The following is a 10,272-nucleotide window of genomic DNA, read 5'->3' as shown; positions in this document are numbered from 1 at the left end:
TGTTTATTTATTTTTGGGACAGAGAGAGACAGAGCATGAACGGGGGAGGGGCAGAGAGAGAGGGAGACACAGAATCGGAAACAGGCCCCAGGCTCCGAGCCATCAGCCCAGAGCCCGACGCGGGGCTCGAACCCACGGACCGCGAGATCGTGACCTGGCTGAAGTCGGACGCTTAACCGACTGCGCCACCCAGGCGCCCCTGTTTTTTTTCTTTTTTAAAAGAAAATTTTTAATGTTTATTTTGAGAGAGAGAAAGAGAGAGGTAGTGGGGAAGGGCAGAGAAAGAGAGACAGAATCCAAAGCTGGCTCCAAGCTGACAGCACAGAGCCTGACACTGGGCTTGAACCCATAAACTGTGAGATCAAGACCTGAGCTGAAGTCAGGTGCTCAACCAACTGAGCCACCCCAGTGCCCCACTTTTCTTCTTTTTAAAAAGATTTATCTTAGAAGGAGAGGGAGGAAGCGGGATAGGGAGAGAATCCCAAGCAGGCTCCACACTCGGCACAGAGCCCGACATGGGGCTTGATACCATGACCCTGGGATCATGACCTGAGCTGAAATCAAGTCAGACGTTCAACCTACTGAGCCATCCAGGCGCCCAGAATCTGCTTTTCAAATGGAGAATATTTCTCTGCCACAGAAATCATGGCTTTGCAACAGAACCCTAGAGGGCTCTGCAGCTCTATCAGAGATTGAAGTAGACTCCAGACAGCATCCTTAACTGCCTTGGATACTTCTAACAGACCTTCTGCACCATGTGAGTTAACCTACAGGGTACCTCGCACCAGTCCTGTCCCTGCTGCAGAGCTCTCTTGCTCTAGGCGCCACTCAAAATTGGGAGCTTTACAAACCACCCAAGATCGGAGTCAAATTTCCAAGTGTGTTCCATGATCCCTTCCAGCGTCAAAGAGGCCCATGTTAACGTTCCTTTAACAAATTTTAGTCTTTACATTTTCTTAAAAAATTTTTTTAATGTTTATTTTTGAGAGACAGAGACAGAGCACGAGCGGGGCAGGGGCAGAGATAGAGGGAGACACGGAATCTGAAGCAGGCTTTAGGCTTCGAGCTGTCAGCACAGAGCCTGACACGGGGCTCGAAAACACGGACCATGAGGTCATGACCTGAGCTGAAGCCGGATGCTCAATCAGCTGAGTCACCCAGGTGCCCCAGGTCTTTCCATTTTCATTCATTCTTCAGAACCACATTTTAGGACTAAATTTTGATAAAATTTAGACAATAAAATGTATCTACTTTTCACATAGAGTTGAACTTCCATGAGTTTTGGTAAAAATGTTTAGGCCAACGTGAGTACCGCTTCCTACCAAGTTGTAGATTATTTCATTTCCATCACTTTAAAATGTTCCCTTGTACCTCTTCACAAATTTCACTTCCACTGCTGACCTTAACCGCTGATCTCTCTTCTGACACTAGATTCTTTTTATCTGTTCTAGAATTTCATATGATTGGGATTGTACAATAACCCTTCGTATCTGGCTTCTCTCAGTCTAATGTTTTTGGGATATGTGCATGTTTTTTGCGCATCAGTTTTGTTTTTGTTGTTTTTTTTATTGCTCAGCTTTCCATTGTATGGAAATACCATTGTATGGATATACCAGAGTTTGTCCATCCACTCACCTGTTGATGGACATACAAATTGTTTCATATTTTGGCCATGAAGAATAATGCTGAGTCTTTCCACTACATTCACCAGAATAGCCAAACATGGAATATAAAACAATACAAGCACTTTGGAAGACAGTGTGGCAATTTCTTAAAAGTTCATCATACAGTTGTATGGTGACAGATGGCAGCTACACGTGTGATGAGCAAGCACAATGTGTGGACTTATCAATCACTATGTTGTATACCTGAAATGTTAACATTTTGTGTCAACTATACGTCAATAAAAAATAATTTAAAAAACTGGTAAATATATATGTACCATAAGATTCAGGAATTCTACTCCTAAGACTGTACCCATGGAAAATGAAAACATATGTTCAGAAAATTTTGTATACCAATGTGCATAAGATCTGTTTAGGGAATGTTTGGTTGGTCTTCTAAGCCGTGCTGCTGATGCTACAGATTGAGGGTTAATGAAAAGGAAAAAAGAAAAAAAAATAGAGTCGACAAAAGGAGAATCCTGAGGGGTATATATTTATATATTCCTGTTCTTAAAAATGTTTGAGAAATACATTCAGAAGAGCTTTGTGTGGCAGAATCTGGGAGCCTTTTTGAACAGATGTGTTATTGTTTGTCCCTAAGTAATCTCGGGCCACTGAAGAAATTTGACTTTTAAAAAAACTTTTTTTAACATTTATTTATTTTTGAGAGCTTGAGAGCAAGCAAGTGGGGGAGGGACGGAGAGAGGGAGAGAAGCATGCCGACTGCAGGGCTTGAACTCACAAACCATGAGATCATGACCTGAGCAGAAATCAAGAGTTGGCCGCTTAGCCGACTGAGCCACCCGGGCACCCAGAATTTGACTTTAAAATTAAAAGCAGGATTGAGGCACCTAGCTGGCTCAGTTAAATGTCTGATTCTTGGTTTCACCTCAGGTCATGATCTTGTGGTTCCGTGGGTTTGATCACTGCGTTGGGCTCTTTGGTGACAGTGCTGAGCTTGGGATTCTCTGTCTCCTTCTCTCTCTCTGCCTCTCAAACAAAATAAACTTAAAAAAATTAAAAGGATGTTTTATTCAATATATGTTATTAGGGCCCACAACCAAAAATTTTGGACAAAATAATAGCATTGCATCCTTACACTAAAAAACATAAATTACAGAAGGGATAATTTTGTAATTGCATATAAGAAACAAAACATCATATATAAATATATGAATATTCATAATATGGATGAAAAAGGTTTTAGAAACACACCCTGAGGATGTGTTTTTAAAACCTGAACCGTGGTTCAGTTGGTTCTGCATCTGACTTTGGCTCAGGTTATGATCTCACAGTTTGTGAGTTTGAACCCCATATCAGGCACTGCTCTGAGAGCACGGAGCCTGCTTATTCTCTGTCTACCTCTCTCTGTCTCTCCCTCTTTCTCTCTCAAAAATAAGATAAACATTATTAAAAAAACATAAATTTCACTGTGTAAAATTTAATGTTATAGGATATAAAATCTTCTGTTGTCTAGTTTTAGGATTTAAGTCTTTTACTCTAATTTGTGATAAATCTATACAATGAAAATGTGCACATTTACAAAATGATGCTAATAGGATATATTCACTTAATTCAAAAATATTTTATGAGCCTTCATACACCATGTACTACCTGTCATGTACCACTATTCTAGGCAATGGGGTAAAGGTCTGAACAAGACAGAAAAGGTTTCTGCTCTCAGGAGGTTAATTCAATTTAATAAGGAGAGATATGGCAATGCAAACTGGTGCCCCTTTCCTGGGAAACTGTGGAGGTTCCTCAGAAAATTAAAAATAGAACTACCCTATGACCCAGCAATAGCACTGCTAGGAATTTACTCAAGGGATACAGGAGTGCTCATGCATAGGGGCACATGTACCCCAATGTTTATAGCAGCACTTTCAACAATAGCCAAATTATGGAAAGAGGCTAAATGTCCATCGGGTGTGATTTATAAATACAATGGAATACTACTTGGCAATGAGAAAGAATGAGATCTGGCCATTTGCAGCAATGTGGATGGAACTGGAGGGTATTATGCTAAGTGAAATAAGTCAGTTAGAGAAAGACAAATACCATATGTTTTCACTCATATGTGGATCTTCAGAAACTTAACAGAGGCCATGGGGGAGGGGAAGGGGAAAAAAAAGTTAGGCGAGGTGAGAGCAGAGGAGGGACACAGAGAGGGGAAGAAAGAGAATCCCAAGCAGGCTCCATACTGTAGTACAGAGCCCGACACCGGGCTTGGTCCCAGGAACATGAGATTGTGACCTGAACTAAAATCAAGAGTTGGATACTTAACTGCCTGAGCCACCTAGGTGCTCCAGTGTTACATTTTTTTTCAACTACCAAACTCATGAGAAGGACAGTCCATTACATTTATCCCTATTTTTACCCACGCCACTGTCTTTATAAGTTCTAACCCTTGTTATAATTTCTTTTACAGTTGGAGACCTCCCTCTAGCCAGCCTCTAAGGTAAGGGCAGCTGGTGACAGATTATTAACTTTCCTTCACCTTCATCATATGGAGGTCTTTATTTCCCCTTCATCTGAAGAGTATTTTTGCTAGATACAGAATTAAGGGTTTACAATTATTATTTTTTCCCTAGCATGTGAAAAATATGCCACCTCCTTCTGGCCTCCACTTCTCAGATGAGAACTCCCCTGTCACTCACTTTTTCCTCTGTAGGTAGTGCTTTATTTATTTTATTTAATATACTTATATTTTTAAATGTTTATTTATGAGAGAGACAGAGTGAGTGGTGGAAGGGCAGAGAGAGAGGGAGACACAGAATCTGAAGCAGGATCTAGGCTCTGAGTTGTCAGCACAGAGCCCAACACGGGGCTCAAACTCACAAACCACGAGATCGTGACCTGAGCTGAAGTTGGATGCTTAATCAACTAAGCCACCCAAGTGCCCCTACAATATATTTTAAAACTTAGAATGTAGATATCCTTTATAAACAAGAGAAATTCAATAGCCAACAAGGAAATGAATAGATTTCACTGCATAAAAACTTCAAAGTACAGCATGCACGCAAACACACACATTACACACAAAGGGAAATGAGAAGTAATGGCTTGTAAGAATATGCTTTATCTGTAACATACATAAAAGGCATAAAATCCCAAAGAGCTCTTATAAATCAATGATAAAAGCAGAGATTCTAATAGGAAAATGGACAAAAGATATGAATAAGTATTTCACAGAAGGTAAATAAGAACTAGTCAATAAACAGAGTTGCTTATTCTCACAAAAAGCAAATTTACAATAAGATATCTTAAGTCACTATATGACAAAAATTAAATTTGGTAATAGCCACTTGTCATTCATTCAGTCAATAAATACACATTGGGCCCTCACTCTGTGTCAGCAATATGGTATAGAGATAATAATAAGCAAAATAGTCTCTAGATTCATACTAGTGAGGTTGACAATTATTAACAAAGTACACACATAAATACATATATTTATAAACAAGCAAATTAGGCAAATGCTAGAGAGAGTAAGTATAGAATTCAGTGAGTTTTCTGGGGACAAGCTGGCAGCTGACCATTGCCCATTGAGACCCTCCCTCAGAGGGTCAGAGCAGGTCCAAGTGGCAGGCCCTCAGAAGAGAGGGGTTTGGAAACAGAGCCCCATCTGAGATAAAACTCAGGAGGGTAGTGCTGCTGGTAGGCTGATGGCTTGGACATGGACAGTGTAGAAGTGGAGACTGGACAGAAACCAGAAACAAAGAAGGGGTGTCTGATGGCTGGTGGGTGAGTGCAGAGTTCCTGTGCCAGAGATTGGGAAGCTAGGTGACACCATTTTCACCTCTACCATGCATGTGCATAGACACCCACGTGCCCCACACAGTTCCACCCCAGTAAGCTAAGCAGCGCCACATAGTGGAGAACAGAGCCTTTTGCCAAGGCCCATCCAACTGTACCAACCAAGCCCTAGAGAATCACCACAAGTCTCTCTGCCTGCTTAATGTATGGACTATAGAGTGCATCATAGTTTGATTTCTAGGGGAAACTGGATGTAGTTACATTTGGATTTCATTTGGTTTGCTGCTCCATCTATTTGGGTTTTTAGGTGTTGTGTTTTTTTTTTTTTTTTCATTTTTTTCTTTTCTTGGATTCAGAAAAAAATTTTATTTTCCGTTAAAAAAATTTTTTTTAACATTTATTTATTTTTAAGAGACGGAGACAGAGAACGAGCAGGAGAGGGCAAAGAGAGAGGGAGACACAGAATCTGAAGCAGGCTCCAGGCTCTGAGCTATCAGCACAGAGCCCAACAGGAAGCTTGAATTCACGAGCTGTGAGATCATGACCTGAGCTGAAATTGGTCACTTTAACCAACAGAGCCACCCAGGTGCCCCTATTTCCCGTTTTTATAAAATTTTTTTAAATTAATTTTTACTGTATTTTTTATTTTTTGTAAATTTTTAAATTCTATTTTACTTCATTTTATTCTATACATTTATTTTAATTTTTAAACATTTTCTTTTTACTTTCCCTTTTTTCCTTTATTCTATCAAGCTTCTTTTCAACAACCAGACCAAAACACACCTAGGACCTAGCTTCTTTTAATTGATTTTTTGTGTTGGTTTTTATTTTTTAATTTGTACTTTATTAATTCTTTTTCATCCTCCAAAATGACAAAACAAAGGTATTCACGCCAAAAGAACAGGAAGAAATGAAAGCCAGGGACTTAATCAACACATATATAAACAGGATGTCTGAACTAGACTTTAGAATCACGATAATAAGAATAGGGTTGAAAAAAGAATAGAATCCCTTCCTGTGGAGATAAAAGAAGTAAAATCTAGTCAGGACTAAATTAAAAATGCCATAACTGAGATGCAATCTCAAATGCATACCATGGCGGCAAGTATGGATGAAGCAGAGCAGTGGATTAGCGATACAGAACACTAAATTATGCAGAATGTGAAGCAGAAAAGAGGGAAAATTAGGCAAAAGAGCACTATATAAGAATCAGACAACTCAGTGACTCATTAAAAATGAGTAACATCTGAATTATAGGAGTCCCAGAAGATGAAGAGAGAGAAAAAGGGGTAGAAGGTTTATGTGAGCAAATCATAGAAGAAAACATTCCCAACCTGGGGAAAGACACAGACATCAAAATCCAAGAAGCACAGAGAACTCCCTTTAGATTCAACAAAAACCAACCATCAACAAGGCATATCATAGTCAAATTCACAAAATACACAGACAAGGGAAGAATTATGAAAGCAGCAAGGGGACAAAAGTCTGTAACCTACAAGGGAAGACAGTTCAAGTTTGCAGCAGACCTATCCACAGAAACTTGGCAGGCTGGAAAAGATTGGCAGGATATATTCAATGTGCTGAATCAGAAAAATAATGCAGTCAAGAATTCTTTATTCAGCAACTGTGTCACTGAAAATAGAAGGAGAGATAAAGAGTTTCTCAGACAGACAGAAACTAAAGGAGTTTGTAACCACTAAATCAGCCCTGCAAAAATTTTTAAGGGGGACTCTCTAAGGGAAGAAAAGATGAAACAAAACAAAAAAGACCAAAAGCAACAAAGACTAGAAAGGACCAGGGAACAGCACCAGAAACTCCAACTCTACAGGGAACACAATGACAATAAATTCGTATCTTTCAGTACTCACTCTAAACATCAATGGACTAAATGCTCCAACCAAAAGACATAGGGTAATAGAACAGATAAGAAAACGAAATCCATCTATATACTGTTACAAGAGACCCATTTTAGACCTAAAGACACCTTCAGATTGAAAGTAAGGGGATGGAGAACCATCTATTATGCTAATGGTCACAGAAAGCCAGAGTAGACATACTTATGTCAGACAATCTAGCTTTTAAAATAAAGACTGTAACAAGAGATAAAGAAGGGCATTATATATAATCTTCTCGAGTGCACATGGAACATTCTCCAGAACAGATCACATACTGGTGCACAAATCAGCCCTCAACAAGTACAAAAAGATTGAGAGCATACTGTGCATATTTTCAGACCACAATGCTATGAAACTTCAAATCAGCCACAAAAAAAAAAAAAAAAAAGGAAAGACAACGAATACCCGGAGACTAAAAAACATCCTATTAAAGAATGAATTGGTTAACCAAGAAGTTAAAGAGGGAATTAAAAGGCACATGGAGGCCAACGAAAATGATAACACCACAGCCCAAAACCTCTGGCATACAGCAAAGGTGGTCATGAGGGAAGTATATAGCAATCCAGGCCTTTCTAAAGAAGAAAGAAAGGTCTCAGATACACAACCTAACCTTATACCTTAAAGAGCTGGAAAAAGAACATCAAACAAAACCCCAGACCCAGTAGAAGGGTGGGAAATAATAAAGATTAGAGCAGAAATCAATGATATTGAAATAAAACAAACAGAACAGATAGATGAACCCAGGAGCTGGTTCTTGGAAAGAATTAACAAAATTGGTAAACTCTTAGCCAATTTGACAAAAACAAACAAACAAACAAACAAACAAACAAAAACAAATAAAATCAAGAATGAAAGAGGATAGATCACAAACAACACTGCAGAAATACAGACAATAATAAGAGAATATTATGAGCAATTATATGCCAAGAAATTAAGCAATATGGAAGAAATGGACAAATCCCTAGAAATATGTAAACTACCAAAAGTGAAACAGGAAGAATTGAACAGACTCATAACCAGTAAAGAAATTGAATTCTTAATAAAAAATTTCCCCCAAAATAAGAGTCCAGTGCTGGATGGCTTTTCAGGGAAATTCTACCAAAAATTTAAAGAATAGTTAATGTCTATTCTTTTGAAGCTGTTCCAAAAAATAGAAATGGAAGGAAAACGTCTAAACTCATTTAATGAAGCCAGCATTACCTTGATTCCAAACCAGACAAAGACCCCACTAAAAAGGAGAAGTATAGACCAATTTCCCTGATGAGCATGGATGCATAAATTCTCAACAAGATACTAGCCAACTGGATCTAACAACACATTAAAATAATTCTTCACCATGATCAAGTGGGATTTATATTGGGGATGCAGGGCTGGTTCAATATCAGCAAATCAATCAATGTGATACATCACATTAAAAGAAAGGACAAGTACTACATGATCCTCTCAATAGATGCAGAGAAAGCATTTGACAAAATACAGCATCCTTTCTTGATAAAAACCCTCAATAAAGTAGGGATAGAAGGATCATAAAATATCTCAGGATCATAAAAGCCCTATATGAAAGACCCACCGCTAATATCATCTTCAATGGGGAAAAACTGAGAGCTTTTCCCCTAAGATCAGGAGCACGTCAGGGATGTCCACTCTCGCCACTGTTATTCAACAAAGTATTGGAAGTCCTAGCCTCAGCAATCAGACAACATAAGGAAATAAAAAGGCATCCAAATCAGCAAAGAGGAAGCCAAACTTCCACTCTTTGCAGGTGACATGATAACTCTATATGGAAAACCCAAATGATTTGACCAAACACTGCTAGAACTGATCCATGAATTCAGCAACGTTGCAGGATATAAAATCAATGCCCAGAAATCGGTTGCATTTCTATACACCAATAACGAAGCAGCAGAAAGAGAAATAAAGTGACCAATCCCATTTACAGTTGCACCAAAACCCATAAAATACCTAGGAATAAACCTAACCAAAGAGGTAAAAAAAAATCTTTACACTGAAAACTATAGAAAGCTTATGAAAGAAATTGAAGAAGACACAAAAAATGGAAAAATATTCTATGCTTATGGACTGGAAGGACAAATATTGTTAAAATGTCGATACTACCCAAAGCAATCTACATATTCAATGTAATCCCTATCAAAATAACACCAGCAGTCTTCACAGAGCTAGAACAAATAATCCTAAAATTTTTATGGAACCAAAAAAGACCCTAAATTACCAAAGCAATCCCAAAAAAGAAAACCAAAGCTGGAGGTATCACAATTCCAGATTTCAAGATGTATTATAAAGCTGTAATCATTAAGGCAGTATGGTACTGGAACAAAAACAGACACTCAGATCAGTGGAGCAGAATAGAGAATCCAGAAATGGACCCATAAATGTGTGGCCAACTAATCTTTGACAAAGCAGGAAAGAATATCCAATGGAATAAAGACAGCATCTTCAGCAAATGGTGTTGGGAAAACTGGACAGCGACATGCAGAAGAATGAACCTGGACCACTTTCTTACACCATACCCAAAAATAAACTCAAAATGGATGAAAGACCTAAACATAAGACAGGAAGCCATCAAAATCCTCAAGGAGAAATCAGGCAAAAACTTCTTTGACCTTGGGCACAACAACTTCTTACTCAACACATCTCCAGAGGCAAGGGAAACAAAAGCAAAAATGAACTATTGGGACCTCATCAAGATAAAAAGCTTCTGCATGGCAAAGGAAACAATCAGGAAAACTAAAAGGCAACCAACGGAATGGGAGAAGATATTTGCATATATCAGATAAAGGGTTAGTAACCAAAATCTATAAAGAACTTATCAAACTCAACACCTCCAAAAAACTAAATAATCCAGCGAAGAAATGGGCAAAAGACACGAATAGACACTTTTCCAAAGAAGACATCCAGATGGCCAACTGACACATGAAAAGACGTTCAACATCACTCAT

The sequence above is a fragment of the Prionailurus bengalensis genome, chromosome D3 (assembly GCF_016509475.1).
Source record: "Prionailurus bengalensis isolate Pbe53 chromosome D3, Fcat_Pben_1.1_paternal_pri, whole genome shotgun sequence".
Taxonomy (NCBI): domain Eukaryota; kingdom Metazoa; phylum Chordata; class Mammalia; order Carnivora; family Felidae; genus Prionailurus; species Prionailurus bengalensis.
This window is presented reverse-complemented; position numbering follows the sequence as displayed.